Raw genomic sequence first — 20,298 nt, 5'->3', positions numbered from 1 at the left:
GGCGTGGCCTAATGGCTCAACAGCGCCCCCTAGAAAACTTTTCTCTGCCATAACTTTTGAATGGTTTGACATAGAGAGTTGTGGGTGGTGTCATGGGACTCTGTGATGAGTCCTTAAGCTTCGTTGGCCTTAATTAGCCCCGCCCCTTCTTCTGATTGGTTGTCCCGATTTTCTGCTATAACTTTGGAATGGTTTAACATAGAGAGTCGTGGGTGGTGTCATGGGACTCTGTAAAGAGTCCTTAAGCTTCGTTGGCCTTAATTAGCCCCGCCCCTTCTTCTGATTGGTTGTCCATATTTTCTGACTATAACTTTTGAATGGTTTGACATATTTGAAATATGCTGGTAATGTGTCAGCCAACCACAAAAATCTCTGCAATTTTGGTGGAATCATTTATTTTTTGTCCTTGCCCGGTGCAAATGACATAAATAAAGTGCGTGGTTTGGTTGTGAAAAAATAAAAGTAATGTTATGTGAACAATAAATCAAACGCTCCCTTCCATGCAATGTGTGTGTCTAGGAAGTAAAGACTGGAACATGCTATTCACAAAAGCACAAATAGTGGGGTTTTACTAATATTTATATCTTACAAATATTTTAAAAATTACGAAAAAACAATTCGGGATTCAGATTATATCGCTATGTTGGTCTGTCCTCAATCAGTCAGTCAGAAAACGGCCAAGCTGATTCGTGGCACAGGGGTAACGTCACCGTCTTTCATGTGAGAGGTCGCGGGTTCGATCCCAGCACAATGCAAAGTTTATTGTCAGAAATTTTTGTGTTTTTTTTAACATCAAAATATGCGTCTCCATCTTGCGACGACGCGCATTACTTTTCTCATTCAAAAGTGTTACCGTGGCAACACTCAACGCCAAAAAGTGCGCCCCCCTTCATCTGATTGGTCCATATTTGATAGTTCCCCAAAAGTCACCGAATTTTGCATGCAAGGCAGGCCTGGCGATAAATTTGATGTTTCATGGTGTGCATTAATGGGCGTGGCCTAACGGCTCAACAGCGCCCCCTATAATACTTTTCTCTGCCATAACTTTTGAAAGGTTTGACATAAACAGTCGTGGGTGGTGTCATGGGACTCTGTATTGAGTCCTTGACCTTCATTGGCCTGAATTAGCCCCGCCCCTTCTTCTGATTGGTTGTCCCTATTTCCTGCTATAACTTTTGAAAGGTTTGACATAAAGAGTCGTGGGTGGTGTCATGGGACTCTGTATAGAGTCCTTGACCATAATTGGTGAAAATTAACCCCGCCCCTTCTTCTGATTGGTTGTCCCGATTTTCTGCTATAACTTTGGAATGGTTTGACATAGAGTCCTGGGTGGTGTCATAAGATTCTGTATGGAGTCCTTGACTTTCATTGGCCTGAATTAGCCCCGCCCCTTCTTCTGATTGGCTGTCCCGATTTTCTGCTATAACTTTTGAATGGTTTGACATAGAGAGTCGTGGGTGGTGTCATCAGACTCTGTATGGAGTCATTGACCTTCATTGGCCTGATTTAGCCCCGCCCCTTCTTCTGATTGGTTGTTCCTTTTTTCTGCTATAACTTTTGAATGGTTTGACATAGGAAGTCGTGGGTGGTGTCATTTCTGATATGCTTATGGGGGCGGTGGCCGTGAGTGCGAGGGCCCGTTCATCGCTGCTTGCAGCTTTAATTATTATTATTATTTTTCTTCTGACAAAGTGATGGCCCTTTTGCCCCCCTTAACATGCCCAAAAAGTCACCAAATTTTGCACCCAAGTCAGGCCTGGCGAAAAATTTGATATTTAATTGTTTGCATTAATGGGCGTGGTAAAATGGCTCAACAGCGCCCCCTTGAAAACTTTGTGCCTCAAGCCCCACGATACGGTTTGACGTACATGCACGAAAATCGATACACACCTGTATCATGGGACAACTTAAACAAAAGTCTCTTGGCGACATGGCCGAAACCGAACAGGAAGTCGGCCATTTTGAATTAATCGTGTCATTTTGGCGAAATTTATGCCATTCCTTCGAAAGTTAATTCAGCCCGAACCGTAACGTGCCCCCAGGTGTGTTATACATCAAAATGTGCGTCTCCCTCCTGCGACCACACGCATTACTTTTGTCTTTCAAAAGCGTTACCGTGGCGACGCTAGACGCCAAAAAGCGCGCCCACCCTTCATCTTGTTGCTTCAGACAGAAAAAACTTTGCGCCTCAAGCCCCATAATACGGTTTGACGTACCTGAACGAAAATCGGTACACTCCTGTATCATGTCGCAACTAAAAGAAAAGTCTCTTGGCGCCATGGCCGAAACCGAACAGGAAGTCGGCCATTTTGAACATTCTGAATTAATCGCGTAATTTTGGAGCAATATATGCCATTCCTTCGAGAATTAATTCAGCCCGAACCGTATCGTGAACCCAGATGTGTTATACATCAAAATGTGCGTCTCCATCCTGCGACTACACGCATTACTTTTCTCTTTGAAAAGTGTTACCGTGGCGACGCTAGACGCCAACAAGCGCACCCCCCCTTCATCTGATTGGTCCATATTTGATAGTTCCCCAAAAGGCACCAAATTTGGCATGCAAGCCAGGCCTGGCGATAAATTTGATATTTCATGGTTTGCATTAATGGGCGTGGCAAAATGGCTCAACAGCGCCCCCCGGAAAACTTTGTGCCTCAAGCCCCACAATACGGTTTGACGTACATGCACGAAAATCGCTACACACCTGTATCATGGCACAACTTAAAGAAAAGTCTCTTGGAGCCATGGCCGAAACCGAACAGGATGTCGGCCATTTTGAATAAATTGTGTCATTTTGGCGAAATTTATGCCATTCCTTCGGCAGTTAATTCAGCCCGAACCGTAACGTGCACCCAGGTGTGTTATACATCAAAATGTGCGTCTACATCCTGCGACACCACGCATTACTTTTCTCTTTCAAAAGTGTTACCGTGGCGACGCTAGACGCCAAAAGGCGCGCCCCCCCTTCATGTGATTGGTCCATATTTGATAGTTCTCCAAAAGTCACCAAATTTTGCATGCAAGCCAGACTTGGTGATAACTTTGATATTTCATGGTTTGCATTAATGGGCGTGGCCTAACGGCTCAACAGCGCCCCCTAGAATACTTTTATCTGCCATAACTTTTGAATGGTTTGACATAGGAAGTCGTGGGTGGTGTCATGGGACTCTGTAATGAGTTCTTAAGCTTCGTTGGGCTTAATTAGTCCCGCCCCTTCTTCTGATTGGTTGTCCCGATTTTCTGCTATAACTTTGGAATGGTTTGACATAGAGAGTCCCGCTTCCTGATTCAAACGTCTGCCGGCCCCGCCCCCCGACCAATCAGTGGCGAGTAGGGTGATGACGGCCCCGCCCCCCGACCAATCAGTGGCGAGTAGGGTGATGACGGCCCCGCCCCCCGACCAATCAGTGGCGAGTAGGTGACGGCCCCGCTCCCCGACCAATCAGCTGCCTGTAATATGGTGACGTCAGAAATAGACCCGTGCTCAGCCCGGTTAGAACCTCGGTAAAAATGGTTACAGAAAAAGTAATAAAAATAGTAGTGTTTTACTAATATTTATACCTTACAAATATTTAAAAAATTAGGAAAAAAAAGTTCCAGACATTTTATCGCTATGTTGGTCTTAATGGGCGTGGCCTAATGGCTCAACAGCGCCCCCTAGAAAACTTTTCTCTGCCATAACTTTTGAATGGTTTGACATAGAGAGTTGTGGGTGGTGTCATGGGACTCTGTGATGAGTCCTTAAGCTTCGTTGGCCTTAATTAGCCCCGCCCCTTCTTCTGATTGGTTGTCCCGATTTTCTGCTATAACTTTGGAATGGTTTAACATAGAGAGTCGTGGGTGGTGTCATGGGACTCTGTAAAGAGTCCTTAAGCTTCGTTGGCCTTAATTAGCCCCGCCCCTTCTTCTGATTGGTTGTCCATATTTTCTGACTATAACTTTTGAATGGTTTGACATATTTGAAATATGCTGGTAATGTGTCAGCCAACCACAAAAATCTCTGCAATTTTGGTGGAATCATTTATTTTTTGTCCTTGCCCGGTGCAAATGACATAAATAAAGTGCGTGGTTTGGTTGTGAAAAAATAAAAGTAATGTTATGTGAACAAGAAATCAAACGCTCCCTTCCATGCAGTGTGTGTGTCTAGGAAGTAAAGACTGGAACATGCTATTCACAAAAGCACAAATAGTGGGGTTTTACTAATATTTATATCTTACAAATATTTTAAAAATTACGAAAAAACAATTCGGGACTCAGATTATATCGCTATGTTGGTCTGTCCTGAATCAGTCAGTCAGAAAACGGCCAAGCTGATTCGTGGCACAGGGGTAACGTCACCGTCTTTCATGTGAGAGGTCGCGGGTTCGATCCCAGCACAATGCAAAGTTTATTGTCAGAAATGTTTGTGTTTTTTTTTAACATCAAAATATGCGTCTCCATCTTGCGACGACGCGCATTACTTTTCTCATTCAAAAGTGTTACCGTGGCAACACTCAACGCCAAAAAGTGCGCCCCCCTTCATCTGATTGGTCCATATTTGATAGTTCCCCAAAAGTCACCGAATTTTGCATGCAAGGCAGGCCTGGCGATAAATTTGATGTTTCATGGTGTGCATTAATGGGCGTGGCCTAACGGCTCAACAGCGCCCCCTAGAATACTTTTCTCTGCCATAACTTTTCAAAGGTTTGACATAAAGAGTCGTGGGTGGTGTCATGGGACTCTGTATTGAGTCCTTGACCTTCATTGGCCTGAATTAGCCCCTTCTTCTGATTGGTTGTCCCTATTTCCTGCTATAACTTTTGAAAGGTTTGACATAAAGAGTCGTGGGTGGTGTCATGGGACTCTGTATAGAGTCCTTGACCATAATTGGTGAAAATTAACCCCGCCCCTTCTTCTGATTGGTTGTCCCGATTTTCTGCTATAACTTTGGAATGGTTTGACATAGAGTCCTGGGTGGTGTCATAAGATTCTGTATGGAGTCCTTGACTTTTTTATTGGCCTGAATTAGCCCCGCCCCTTCTTCTGATTGGCTGTCCCGATTTTCTGCTATAACTTTTGAATGGTTTGACATAGAGAGTCGTGGGTGGTGTCATCAGACTCTGTATGGAGTCATTGACCTTCATTGGCCTGATTTAGCCCCGCCCCTTCTTCTGATTGGTTGTTCCTTTTTTCTGCTATAACTTTTGAATGGTTTGACATAGGAAGTCGTGGGTGGTGTCATTTCTGATATGCTTATGGGGGCGGTGGCCGTGAGTGCGAGGGCCCGTTCATTGCTGCTTGCAGCTTTAATTATTATTATTTTTTTTCTTCTGACAAAGTGATGGCCTTTTTGCCCCCCTTAACATGCCCAAAAAGTCACCAAATTTTGCACCCAAGTCAGGCCTGGCGAAAAATTTTATATTTAATGGTTTGCATTAATGGGCGTGGTAAAATGGCTCAATAGCGCCCCCTTGAAAACTTTGTGCCTCAAGCCCCACAATACGGTTTTATGTACATGCACGAAAATCGGTACACACCTGTATCATTGGACAACTTAAAGAAAAGTCTCTTGGCGTCATGCCCGAAACCGAACAGGAAGTCGGCCATTTTGAATTAATCGTGTCACTTTGGCGCAATTTATGCCATTCCTTCGGCAGTTAATTCAGCCCGAACCGTAACGTGCACCCAGGTGTGTTATACATCAAAATGTGCGTCTCCATCCTGCGACCACACGCATTACTTTTCTCTTTCAAAAGCGTTACCGTGGCGACGCTAGACGCCAAAAGGCGCGCCCACCCTTCATCTGGTTGGTTCAGACAGAAAAAACTTTGCGCCTCAAGCCCCATAATACGGTTTGATGTACATGAACGAAAATTGGTACACTCCTGTATCATGTCGCAACTAAAAGAAAAGTCTCTTGGCGCCATGGCCGAAACCGAATAGGAAGTTGGCCATTTTGAACATTCTGAATTAATTGCGTAATTTTGGAGCAATATATGCCATTCCTTCGAGAGTTAATTCAGCCCGAACCGTATCGTGAACCCAGATGTGTTATACATCAAAATGTGCTTCTCCATCCTGCGACTACACGCATTACTTTTCTCTTTCAAAAGTGTTACCTTGGCGACGCTAGACGCCAACAAGCGCACCCCCCCTTCATCTGATTGGTCCATATTTGATAGTTCCCCAAAAGGCACCAAATTTGGCATGCAAGCCAGGCCTGGCGATAAATTTGATATTTAATGGTTTGCATTAATGGGCGTGGCAAAATGGCTCAACAGCGCCCCCCGGAAAACTTTGTGCCTCAAGCCCCACAATACGGTTTGACGTACATGCACGAAAATCGCTACACACCTGTATCATGGCACAACTTAAAGAAAAGTCTCTTGGAGCCATGGCCGAAACCGAACAGGATGTCGGCCATTTTGAATAAATTGTGTCATTTTGGCGAAATTTATGCCATTCCTTCGGCAGTTAATTCAGCCCGAACCGTAACGTGCACCCAGGTGTGTTATACATCAAAATGTGCGTCTACATCCTGCGACACCACGCATTACTTTTCTCTTTCAAAAGCGTTACCGTGGCGACGCTAGACGCCAAAAGGCGCGCCCACCCTTCATCTGGTTGGTTCAGACAGAAAAAACTTTGCGCCTCAAGCCCCATAATACGGTTTGATGTACATGAACGAAAATTGGTACACACCTGTATCATGTCACAACTTAAAGAAAAGTCTCTTGGCGCCATGGCCGAAACCTAACAGGAAGTTGGCCATTTTGAACATTCTGAATTAATTGCGTAATTTTGGAGCAATATATGCCATTCCTTCGAGAGTTAATTCAGCCCGAACCGTATCGTGAACCCAGATGTGTTATACATCAAAATGTGCGTCTCCATCCTGCGACTACACGCATTACTTTTCTCTTTCAAAAGTGTTACCTTGGCGACGCTAGACGCCAACAAGCGCACCCCCCCTTCATCTGATTGGTCCATATTTGATAGTTCCCCAAAAGGCACCAAATTTGGCATGCAAGCCAGGCCTGGCGATAAATTTGATATTTCATGGTTTGCATTAATGGGCGTGGCAAAATGGCTCAACAGCGCCCCCCGGAAAACTTTGTGCCTCAAGCCCCACAATACGGTTTGACGTACATAAACGAAAATCGCTACACACCTGTATCATGTCACAACTTAAAGAAAAGTCTCTTGGAGCCATGGCCGAAACCGAACAGGATGTCGGCCATTTTGAATAAATTGTGTCATTTTGGCGAAATTTATGCCATTCCTTCGGCAGTTAATTCAGCCCGAACCGTAACGTGCACCCAAGTGTGTTATACATCAAAATGTGCATCTACATCCTGCGACACCACGCATTACTTTTCTCTTTCAAAAGTGTTACCGTGGCGACGCTAGACGCAAAAAGGCGCGCCCCCCCTTCATGTGATTGGTCCATATTTGATAGTTCTCCAAAAGTCACCAAATTCTGCATGCAAGCCAGACTTGGCGATAAATTTGATATTTCATGGTTTGCATTAATGGGCGGGGCCTAACGGCTCAACAGCGCCCCCTAGAATACTTTTATCTGCCATAACTTTTGAATGGTTTGACATAGGAAGTTGTGGGTGGTGTCATGGGACTCTGTAATGAGTCCTTGACCTTCATTGGCCTGAACTAGCCCCTTCTTCTTCTGATTGGTCGTCCCTTTTTTCTGCTATAACTTTTGAATGGTTTGACATAGGAAGTCGTGGGTGGTGTCATGGGACTCTGTAATGAGTTCTTAAGCTTTGTTGGCCTTAATTAGCCCCGCCCCTTCTTCTGATTGGTTGTCCCTTTTTTCTGCTATAACTTTTGAATGGTTTGACATAGGAAGTCGTGGGTGGTGTCTTTTCTGATATGCTTATGGGGGCGGTGGCCGTGAGTGCGAGGGCCCGTTCATTGCTGCTTGCAGCTTTAATTAGGGCCCGAGCACTTGCAGTGCGAAGGCCCTATTGTATTTGCAGGAATTTTTATTAGGGCCCGAGCACTTGCAGTGCGAAGGCCCTATTGTATTTGCAGGAATTTTTAGGGCCCGAGCACCTTCAGTGCGAAGGCCCTATTGTATCTGTAGGAATTATTTGTATTTTTTTTATTATTAGGGCCCGAGCACTTGCAGTGCGAAGGCCCTATTGTATCTGTAGGAATTCTTCTTCTTCTTCTTCTTATTGTTCTGACAAAAGGAAGGCCTTTTTGCCCCCCTAAACGTGCCCAAAAAGTCACCAAATTTTGCATGCAAGTCAGGCCTGGCGAAAAATTTGATATTTAATGGTTTGCATTAATGGGCGTGGCCTAACGGCTCAACAGCGCCCCCTAGAAAACTTTGTGCCTCAAGCCCCACAATGCGGTTTGTCGTACATGCACGAAAATCGGTAAACACCTGTATCATGGCCCAACTTAAAGAAAAGTCTCTGGGCGTCATGTCGAGAAACCGAACAGGAAGTCGGCCATTTTGAATTAATCGTGTCATTTTGGCGAAATTTATGCCTTCCTTCGGCAGTTAATACGGCCCGAACCGTAACGTGCACCCAGGTGTGTTATACATCAAAATGTGCGTCTCCATCCTCCGACACCACGCATTACTTTTCTCTTTCAAAAGCGTTACCGTGGCGACGCTAGACGCCGAAAAGCGCGCCCACCCTTAATCTGATTGGTTCAGACAGAAAAAACTTTGCGCCTCAAGCCCCTCAATACGGTTTGACGTACATGAACGAAAATCGCTACACACCTGTATCATGTCGCAACTTAAAGAAAAGTCTCTTGGCACCATGGCCGAAACCCAACAGGAAGTCGGCCATTTTGAACATTCTGAATTAATCGCGTAATTTTGGAGCAATATATGCCATTCCTTCGAGAATTAATACGGCCCGAACCGTGACGTACACCCAGGTGTGTTATACATCAAAATGTGCGTCTCCATCCTGCGACTACACGCATTACTTTTCTCTTTCAAAAGTGTTACCGTGGCGACGCTAGACGCCAACAAGCGCACCCCCCCTTCATCTGATTGGTCCATATTTGATAGTTCCCCAAAAGGCACCAAATTTGGCACGCAAGCCAGGACTGGCGATAAATGTGATATTTCATGGTTTGCATTAATGGGCGTGGCAAAATGGCTCAACAGCGCCCCCCGGAAAACTTTGTGCCTCAAGCCCCACAATACGGTTTGACGTACATGCACGAAAATCGCTATACACCTGTATCATGGCACAACTTAAAGAAAAGTCTCTTGGAGCCATGGCCGAAACCCAACAGGAAGTCGGCCATTTTGAAATCTGATTGGTCCATATTTGATAGTTCTCCAAAAGTCACCAAATTTTGCATGCAAGACAGACTTGGCGATAAATTTGATATTTCATGGTTTGCATTAATGGGCGTGGCCTACCGGCTCAACAGCGCCCCCTAGAATACTTTTCTCTGCCATAACTTTTGAATGGTTTGACATAGGAAGTTGTGGGTGGTGTCATGGGACTCTGTATGGAGTCCTTGAGCTTCGTTGGCCTTAATTAGCCCTATATATGCTTATGGGGGGCGGTGGCCGTGAGTGCGAGGGCCCGTTCATCGCTGCTTGCAGCTTTAATTATTATTATTATTCTTATTATTTTTCTGACGAAAGGAGGGCCTTTTTGCCCCCCTAAACGTGCCCAAAAAGTCACCAAATTTTGCACCCAAGCCAGGCCTGGCGAAAAATTTGATATTTAATGGTTTGCATTAATGGGCGTGGCAAAATGGCTCAACAGCGCCCCCTTGAAAACTTTGTGCCTCAAGCCCCACGATACGGTTTGACGTACATGCACGAAAATCGGTACACACCTGTATCATGACGTAACTTAAAGAAAAGTCTCTTGGCGTCATGCCCGAAACCGAACAGGATGTCGGCCATTTTGAATTAGTCGTGTCATTTTGGCGAAATTTATGCCATTCCTTCGGCAGTTAATACGGCCCGAACCGTAACGAGCACCCAGGTGTGTTATACATCAAAATGTGCGTCTCCATCCTCCGACACCACGCATTACTTTTCTCTCTCAAAAGCGTTACCGTGGCGATGCTAGACGCCAAAAAGCGCGCCCACCCTTCATCTGATTGGTTCAGACAGAAAAAACTTTGCGCCTCAAGCCCCATAATACGGTTTGACGTACATGAACGAAAGTCGGTACACACCTGTATCATGTTGCAACTTACAGAAAAGTCTCTTGGCACCATGGTCGAAACCGAACAGGAAGTCGGCCATTTTGAACATTCTGAATGAATCACGTAATTTTGGAGCAATATATGCCATTCCTTCGAGAATTAATACGGCCCGAACCGTATCATGAACCCAGATGTGTTATACATCAAAATGTGCGTCTCTATCCTGCGACTACGCGCATTACTTTTCTCTTTCAAAAGTGTTACCGTGGCGACGCTAGACGCCAACAAGCGTGCCCCCCCTTCATCTGATTGGTCCATATTTGATAGTTCCCCAAAAGGCACCAAATTTGGCATGCAAGCAGGGCCTGGCGATAAATTTGATATTTCATGGTTTGCATTAATGGGCGTGGCAAAATGGCTCAACAGCGCCCCCCGGAAAACTTTGTGCCTCAAGCCCCACGATACGGTTTGACGTACATGCACGAAAATCGCTACACACCTGTATCATGGCACAACTTCAAGAAAAGTCTCTTGGAGCCATGGCCGAAACCGAACAGGAAGTCGGCCATTTTGAATTAATTGTGTAATTTTGGCGCAATTTATGCCATTCCTTCGGCAATTAATACGGCCCGAACCGTAATGTGCACCCAGGTGTGTTATACATCAAAATGTGCGTCTCCATCCTGGGACTACACGCATTACTTTTCTCTTTCAAAAGCGTTACCGTGGCGATGCTAGACGCCAAAAAGCGCGCCCACCCTTCATCTGATTGGTTCAGACAGAAAAAACTTTGCGCCTCAAGCCCCATAATACGGTTTGACGTACATGAACGAAAGTCGGTACACACCTGTATCATGTTGCAACTTACAGAAAAGTCTCTTGGCACCATGGTCGAAACCGAACAGGAAGTCGGCCATTTTGAACATTCTGAATGAATCACGTAATTTTGGAGCAATATATGCCATTCCTTCGAGAATTAATACGGCCCGAACCGTATCATGAACCCAGATGTGTTATACATCAAAATGTGCGTCTCTATCCTACGACTACGCGCATTACTTTTCTCTTTCAAAAGTGTTACCGTGGCGACGCTAGACGCCAACAAGCGTGCCCCCCCTTCATCTGATTGGTCCATATTTGATAGTTCCCCAAAAGGCACCAAATTTGGCATGCAAGCAGGGCCTGGCGATAAATTTGATATTTCATGGTTTGCATTAATGGGCGTGGCAAAATGGCTCAACAGCGCCCCCCGGAAAACTTTGTGCCTCAAGCCCCACGATACGGTTTGACGTACATGCACGAAAATCGCTACACACCTGTATCATGGCACAACTTCAAGAAAAGTCTCTTGGAGCCATGGCCGAAACCGAACAGGAAGTCGGCCATTTTGAATTAATTGTGTAATTTTGGCGCAATTTATGCCATTCCTTCGGCAATTAATACGGCCCGAACCGTAATGTGCACCCAGGTGTGTTATACATCAAAATGTGCGTCTCCATCCTGGGACTACACGCATTACTTTTCTCTTTCAAAAGTGTTACCGTGGCGACGCTAGACGCCAAAAGGCGCGCCCCCCCCTTCATCTGATTGGTCCATATTTGATAGTTCTCCAAAAGTAATCAAATTTTGCATGCAAGTCAGACTTGGCGATACATTTGATATTTCATGGTTTGCATTAATGGGCGTGGCCTAACGGCTCAACAGCGCCCCCTAGAATACTTTTATCTGCCATAACTTTTGAATGGTTTGACATAGGAAGTTGTGGGTGGTGTCATGGGACTCAGTAATGAGTCCTTAAGCTTCGTTGGCCTTAATTAGCCCCGCCCCTTCTTCTGATTGGTTGTCCCTTTTTTCTGCTATAACTTTTTAATGGTTTGACTCCCGCTTCCTGATTCAAACGTCTGCCGGCCCCGCCCCCCGACCAATCAGTGGCGAGTAGGGTGATGACGGCCCCGCCCCCCGACCAATCAGTGGCGAGTAGGGTGATGACGGCCCCGCCCCCCGACCAATCAGCTGTTGTAATGTGGTGACGTTAGAAATAGTCCCGTGCTCAGCCCGGTTAGAACCTCGGTGAATGGTTACAGAAAAAGTAATAATAAAATAGTAGTGTTTTACTAATATTTATACCTTACAAATATTCAAAAAATTAGGAAAAAAAAGTTCCAGACATTATATCGCTATCTTGGTCTGTCCTAAGCCAGTAAGTCAAAGTGAGGTATCAGCTGAGATATAGCTCAACCAGATCATTGCGGTCTTTGGTGCCGGTGGTTGGGATCTCGAGCCTGGCAGGATGCTGACATTTTTGTAAGCTAATTTTGTGTTTTTTTTACATCAAGATGTGCGTCTCTTTCCTGCGACGACGCACATTACTTTTCTCTTTCAAAAGTGTTACCGTGGCGACGCTAGACGTGAAAAAGCGCTCGTCCCCTTCATCTGATTGGTCCATATTTGATAGTTCTCCAAAAGTAATCAAATTTTGCATGCAAGTCAGACTTGGCGATACATTTGATATTTCATGGTTTGCATTAATGGGCGTGGCCTAACGGCTCAACAGCGCCCCCTAGAATACTTTTCTCTGCCATAACTTTTGAATGGTTTGACATAGGAAGTTGTGGTGGTGTCATGGGACTCAGTAATGAGTCCTTAAGCTTCGTTGGCCTTAATTAGCCCCGCCCCTTCTTCTGATTGGTTGTCCCTTTTTTCTGCTATAACTTTTTAATGGTTTGACTCCCGCTTCCTGATTCAAAAGTCTGCCGGCCCCGCCCCCCGACCAATCAGTGGCGAGTAGGGTGATGACGGCCCTGCCCCCCGACCAATCAGTGGCGAGTAGGGTGATGACGGCCCCGCCCCCCGACCAATCAGCTGTTGTAATGTGGTGACGTTAGAAATAGTCCCGTGCTCAGCCCGGTTAGAAACCTCGGTAGAATGGTTACAGAAAAAGTAATAATAAAATAGTAGTGTTTTACTAATATTTATACTTTACAAATATTTAAAAAATTAGGAAAAAAAAGTTCCAGACATTATATCGCTATCTTGGTCTCTCCTAAGCCAGTAAGTCAAAGCGAGGTATCAGCTGAGATGTAGCTCAACCAGATCATTGCGATCTTTGGTGCCGGTGGTTGGGAGTTCGAATCTGGCAGGATGCTGAAATTTTTGTAAGCAAATTTTGTGTTTTTTTTACATCAAGATGTGCGTCTCTTTCCTGCGACGACGCACATTACTTTTCTCTTTCAAAAGTGTTACCGTGGCGACGCTAGACGTGAAAAAGCGCTCGTCCCCTTCGTCTGATTGGTCCATATTTGATAGTTCTCCAAAAGTCACCAAATTTTGCATGCAAGCCAGGCCTGGTGATACATTTGATATTTAATGGTTTGCATTAATGGGCGTGGCCTAACGGCTCAACAGCGCCCCCTAGAATACTTTTCTCTGCCATAACTTTTGAATGGTTTGACATAGGAAGTTGTGGGTAGTGTCATGGGACTCTGTAATGAGTCCTTGACCTTCATTGGCCTGAATTAGCCCCGCCCCTTCCTCTGATTGGTTGTTCCTTTTTTCTGCTATAACTTTTGAATGGGTTGACATAGAGAGTCGTGGGTGGTGTCATTTCTGATATGCTTATGGGGGGCGGTGGCCGTGAGTGCGAGGGCCCGTTCATCGCTGCTTGCAGCTTTAATTATTATTATTTTTTTTCTTCTGACAAAGTGATGGCCTTTTTGCCCCCCTTAACATGCCCAAAAAGTCACCAAAATTTGCACCCAAGTCAGGCCTGGCGAAAAATTTGATATTTAATGGTTTGCATTAATGGGCGTGGTAAAATGGCTCAATAGCGCCCCCTTGAAAACTTTGTGCCTCAAGCCCCACAATACGGTTTTATGTACATGCACGAAAATCGGTACACACCTGTATCATTGGACAACTTAAAGAAAAGTCTCTTGGCGTCATGCCCGAAACCGAACAGGAAGTCGGCCATTTTGAATTAATCGTGTCACTTTGGCGCAATTTATGCCATTCCTTCGGCAGTTAATTCAGCCCGAACCGTAACGTGCACCCAGGTGTGTTATACATCAAAATGTGCGTCTCCATCCTGCGACCACACGCATTACTTTTCTCTTTCAAAAGCGTTACCGTGGCGACGCTAGACGCCAAAAGGCGCGCCCACCCTTCATCTGGTTGGTTCAGACAGAAAAAACTTTGCGCCTCAAGCCCCATAATACGGTTTGATGTACATGAACGAAAATTGGTACACTCCTGTATCATGTCGCAACTAAAAGAAAAGTCTCTTGGCGCCATGGCCGAAACCGAATAGGAAGTTGGCCATTTTGAACATTCTGAATTAATTGCGTAATTTTGGAGCAATATATGCCATTCCTTCGAGAGTTAATTCAGCCCGAACCGTATCGTGAACCCAGATGTGTTATACATCAAAATGTGCTTCTCCATCCTGCGACTACACGCATTACTTTTCTCTTTCAAAAGTGTTACCTTGGCGACGCTAGACGCCAACAAGCGCACCCCCCCTTCATCTGATTGGTCCATATTTGATAGTTCCCCAAAAGGCACCAAATTTGGCATGCAAGCCAGGCCTGGCGATAAATTTGATATTTAATGGTTTGCATTAATGGGCGTGGCAAAATGGCTCAACAGCGCCCCCCGGAAAACTTTGTGCCTCAAGCCCCACAATACGGTTTGACGTACATGCACGAAAATCGCTACACACCTGTATCATGGCACAACTTAAAGAAAAGTCTCTTGGAGCCATGGCCGAAACCGAACAGGATGTCGGCCATTTTGAATAAATTGTGTCATTTTGGCGAAATTTATGCCATTCCTTCGGCAGTTAATTCAGCCCGAACCGTAACGTGCACCCAGGTGTGTTATACATCAAAATGTGCGTCTACATCCTGCGACACCACGCATTACTTTTCTCTTTCAAAAGCGTTACCGTGGCGACGCTAGACGCCAAAAGGCGCGCCCACCCTTCATCTGGTTGGTTCAGACAGAAAAAACTTTGCGCCTCAAGCCCCATAATACGGTTTGATGTACATGAACGAAAATTGGTACACACCTGTATCATGTCACAACTTAAAGAAAAGTCTCTTGGCGCCATGGCCGAAACCTAACAGGAAGTTGGCCATTTTGAACATTCTGAATTAATTGCGTAATTTTGGAGCAATATATGCCATTCCTTCGAGAGTTAATTCAGCCCGAACCGTATCGTGAACCCAGATGTGTTATACATCAAAATGTGCGTCTCCATCCTGCGACTACACGCATTACTTTTCTCTTTCAAAAGTGTTACCTTGGCGACGCTAGACGCCAACAAGCGCACCCCCCCTTCATCTGATTGGTCCATATTTGATAGTTCCCCAAAAGGCACCAAATTTGGCATGCAAGCCAGGCCTGGCGATAAATTTGATATTAAATGGTTTGCATTAATGGGCGTGGCAAAATGGCTCAACAGCGCCCCCCGGAAAACTTTGTGCCTCAAGCCCCACAATACGGTTTGACGTACATGCACGAAAATCGCTACACACCTGTATCATGGCACAACTTAAAGAAAAGTCTCTTGGAGCCATGGCCGAAACCGAACAGGATGTCGGCCATTTTGAAATCTGATTGGTCCATATTTGATAGTTCTCCAAAAGTCACCAAATTTTGCATGCAAGACAGACTTGGCGATAAATTTGATATTTCATGGTTTGCATTAATGGGCGTGGCCTAACGGCTCAACAGCGCCCCCTAGAATACTTTTCTCTGCCATAACTTTTGAATGGTTTGACATAGGAAGTTGTGGGTGGTGTCATGGGACTGTAATGAGTCCTCAAGCTTCGTTGGCCTTAATTAGCCCCGCCCCTTCTTCTGATTGGTTGTCCCGATTTTCTGCTATAACTTTGGAATGGTTTGACATAGAGAGTCGTGGGTGGTGTCATCAGATTCTTTATGGAGCCCTTGACCTTCATTGGCCTGAATAAGCCCCGCCCCTTCTTCTGATTGGTTGTCCCTTTTTTCTGCTATAACTTTTGAATGGTTTGACATAGGAAGTCGTGGGTGGTGTCATGGGACTCTGTAATGAGCCCTTAAGCTTTGTTGGCCTTAATTAGCCCCGCCCCTTATTCTGATTAGTTGTCCCGATTTTCTGCTATAACTTTGGAATGGTTTGACATAGAGAGTCGTGGGTGGTGTCATCAGATTCTTTATGGAGTCCTTGACCTTCATTGGCCTGAATTAGCCCCGCCCCTTCTTCTGATTGGTTGTCCATATTTTCTGACTATAACTTTTGAATGGTTTGACATATTTGAAATATGCTGGTAATGTGTCAGCCAACCACAAAAATCTCTGGAATTTTGGTGGAATCATTTATTTTTTGTCCTTGCCCGGTGCAAATGACATAAATAAAGTGCGTGGTTTGGTTGTGAAAAAATAAAAGTAATGTTACGTGAACAATAAATCAAATGCTCTCTTCCATGCAGTGTGTGGGTCTAGAAAGTAAAGACTGGAACATGCTATTCACAAAAGCACAAATAGTGGGGTTTTACTAATATTTATCTTACAAATATTTTAAAAATTACGAAAAAACAATTCGGGACTCAGATTATATCGCTATGTTGGTCTCTCCTTAATCAGTCAGTCAGATAACGGCCAAGCTGATTCGTGGCAGAGGGGTAATGTCAACGTCTTTCGTGTGAGAGATCGCGGGTTCGATCCCAGCACAATGCAAAGTTTATTGTCAGCAATTTGTGTGGTTTTTTTAACATCAAAATGTGCGTCTCCACCTTGCGACGACACGCATTACTTTTCTCATTCAAAAGTGTTACCGTGGCAACACTCGACGCCAAAAAGTGCGCCCCCCTTCATCTGATTGATCCATATTTGATAGTTCCCCAAAAGTCACCAAATTTTGCATGCAAGCCAGGCCTGGCGATAAATTTGATATTTCATGGTTTGCATTAATGGGCGTGGCCTAACGGCTCAACAGCACCCCCTAGAATACTTTTCTCTGCCATAACTTCTGAATGGTTTGACATAAAGAGTCGTGGGTGGTGTCATGGGACTCTGTAATGAGTCCTTGACCATAATTGGTGAAAATTAACCCCGCCCCTTATTCTGATTGGTTGTCCCGATTTTCTGCTATAACTTTTGAATGGTTTGACATAGAGAGTCGTGGGTGGTATCATCAGATGCTGTATGGAGTCTTTGACTTTCATTGGCCTGAATTAGCCCCGCCCCTTCTTCTGATTGGTTGTCCCGATTATCTGCTATAACTTTTGAATGGTTTGACATAGGAAGTCGTGGGTGGTGTCATTTCTGATATGCTTATGGGGGCGGTGGCCGTGAGTAGGAGGGCCCATTCATCGCTGCTTGCAGCTTTAATTAGGGCCCGAGCACTTGCAGTGCGAAGGCCCTATTGTATTTGCAGGAATTATTCTTTTTCTTCTTCTTCTTCTTATTGTTCTGACAAAAGGAAGGCCTTTTTGCCCCCCTAAACGTGCCCAAAAAGTCACCAAATTTTGCATGGAAGCCAGGCCTGGCGAAAAATTTGATATTTTTTGGTTTGCATTCATGGGCGTGGCAAAATGGCTCAACAGCGCCCCCTTGAAAACTTTGTGCCTCAAGCCCCACGATACGGTTTGACGTACATGCACGAAAATCGGTACACACCTGTATCATGGCACAACTTAAAGAAAAGTCTCTTGGGGTCATGCCTGAAACCGAACAGGAAGTCGGCCATTTTGAATTAATTGTGTAATTTTGGCGCAATTTATGCCTTTCCTTCGGCAATTAATACGGCCCGAACTGTAACGTGCACCCAGGTGTGTTATACATCAAAATGTGCGACTGCATCCTCCGACACCACGCATTACTTTTCTCTTTCAAAAGCGTTACCGTGGCGACGCTAGACGCCAAAAAGCGCGCCCACCCTTCATCTGATTGGTTCAGACAGAAAAAACTTTGCGCCTCAAGCCCCATAATACGGTTTGACGTACATGAACGAAAATCGGTACACACCTGTATCATGTCGCTACTTAAAGAAAAGTCTCTTGGCGCCACCGCCGAAACCGAACAGGAAGTCAGCCATTTTGAACATTCTGAATTAATCGCGTAATTTTGGAGCGATATATGCCATTCCTTCGAGGATTAATACGGCCCCAACCGTATCGTGAACCCAGATGTGTTATACATCAAAATGTGCGTCTCCATCCTGCGACTACACGCATTACTTTTCTCTTTCAAAAGTGTTACCGTGGCGACGCTAGATGCCATAAGGCGCGCCCCCCCTTCATCTGATTGGTCCATATTTGATAGTTCCCCAAAAGTCACCAAATTTTGCATGCAAGCCAGGCCTGGCGATAAATTTGATATTTCATGGTTTGTATTAATGGGCGTGGCAAAATGGCTCAACAGCGCCCCCTGGAAAACTTTGTGCCTCAAGCCCCACAATACGGTTTGACGTACATGCACGAAAATCGGTACACACCTGTATCATGTCGCAACTTAAAGAAAAGTCTCATGGCGCCATGGCCGAAACCGAACAGGAAGTCGGCCATTTTGAATTAATTGTGTAATTTTGGCGCAATTTATGCCTTTCCTTCGGCAATTAATACGGCCCGAACCGTAACGTGCACCCAGGTGTGTTATACATCAAAATGTGCGTCTTCATCTTGCAACTACACGCATTACTTTTCTCTTTCAAAAGTGTTACCGTGACGATGCTAGATGCCAAAAAGCGCACCCACCCTTCATCTGATTGGTCCATATTTGATAGTTCTCCAAAAGTCACCAAATTTTGCATGCAAGCCAGGCCTGGCGATAAATTTGATATTTCATGGTTTGCATTAATGGGCGTGGCAAAATGGCTCAACAGCGCCCCCTAGAAAACCTTTCTCTGTCATAACTTTTGAATGGTTTGACATAAAGAGTCGTGGGTGGTGTCATGGGACTCTGTATTTAGTCCTTGACCATAATTGGTGAAAATTAGCCCCCGCCCCTTCTTCTGATTGGTTGTCCCTATTTTCTGCTATAACTTTTGAATAGTTTGACATAGAGAGTCGTGGGTGGTGTCATCGGACTACGTATTGAGTCCTTGACCTTTATTGGACTGAATTAGCCTCGCCCCATCTTCTGATTGGTTGTCCCTATTTTCTGCTATAACTTTTGAATGGTTTGTCATAGAGAGTCGTGGGTGGTGTCATTTCTGATATGCTTATGGGGGGCGGTGGCCGTGAGTGCGAGGGCCCGTTCATCGCTGCTTGCAGCTTTAATTATTATTATTATTATTTTTCTGACGAAATGAGGGCCTTTTTTCCCCCTAAACGTGCCCAAAAAGTCACCAAATTTTGCACCAAGTCAGGCCTGGCGAAAAATGTGATATTTAATGGTTTGCATTAATGGGCGTGGCCTAACGGCTCAACAGCGCCCCCTTGAAAACTTTGTGCCTCAAGCCCCACAATACGGTTTGACGTACATGCACGAAAATCGGTACACACCTGTATCATGGGACAACTTAAACAAAAGTCTCTTGGCGTCATGCCCGAAACCGAACAGGATGTCGGCCATTTTGAATTAGTCGTGTCATTTTGGCGAAATTTATGCCATTCCTTCGGCAGTTAATTCAGCCCGAACCGTAACGTACCCCCAAGTGTGTTACACATCAAAATGTGCGTCTCAATCATCTGACACCACGCATTACTTTTCTCTCTCAAAAGCGTTACCGTGGCGACGCTAGACGCCAAAAAGCGCACCCACCCTTCATCTGATTGGTTCGGACAGAAAAAACTTTGCGCCTCAAGCCCCATAGTACGGTTTGACGTACATGAACGAAAATCGGTACACACCTGTATCATGTCACAACTTAAAGAAAAGTCTCTTGGCGCCATGGCCGAAACCGAACAGGAAGTCGGCCATTTTGAACATTCTGAATTAATTGCGTAATTTTGGAGCAATATATGCCATTCCTTCGAGAATTAATACGGCCCGAACCGTAATGTGCACCCAGATGTGTTATACATCAAAATGTGCGTCTCCATCCTGCGACTACACGCATTACTTTTCTCTTTCAAAAATGTTACCGTGGTGACGCTAGATGCCAAAAAGCGCGCCCCCCCTTCATCTGATTGGTCCATATTTGATAGTTCCCCAAAAGTCACCAAATTTTGC

This window comes from Cololabis saira, chromosome 15, assembly GCF_033807715.1.
Source record: "Cololabis saira isolate AMF1-May2022 chromosome 15, fColSai1.1, whole genome shotgun sequence".
Lineage (NCBI taxonomy): Eukaryota > Metazoa > Chordata > Actinopteri > Beloniformes > Belonidae > Cololabis > Cololabis saira.
The sequence above is the reverse complement of the archived record's forward strand: the minus strand, read 5'-3'. Positions refer to the sequence as shown.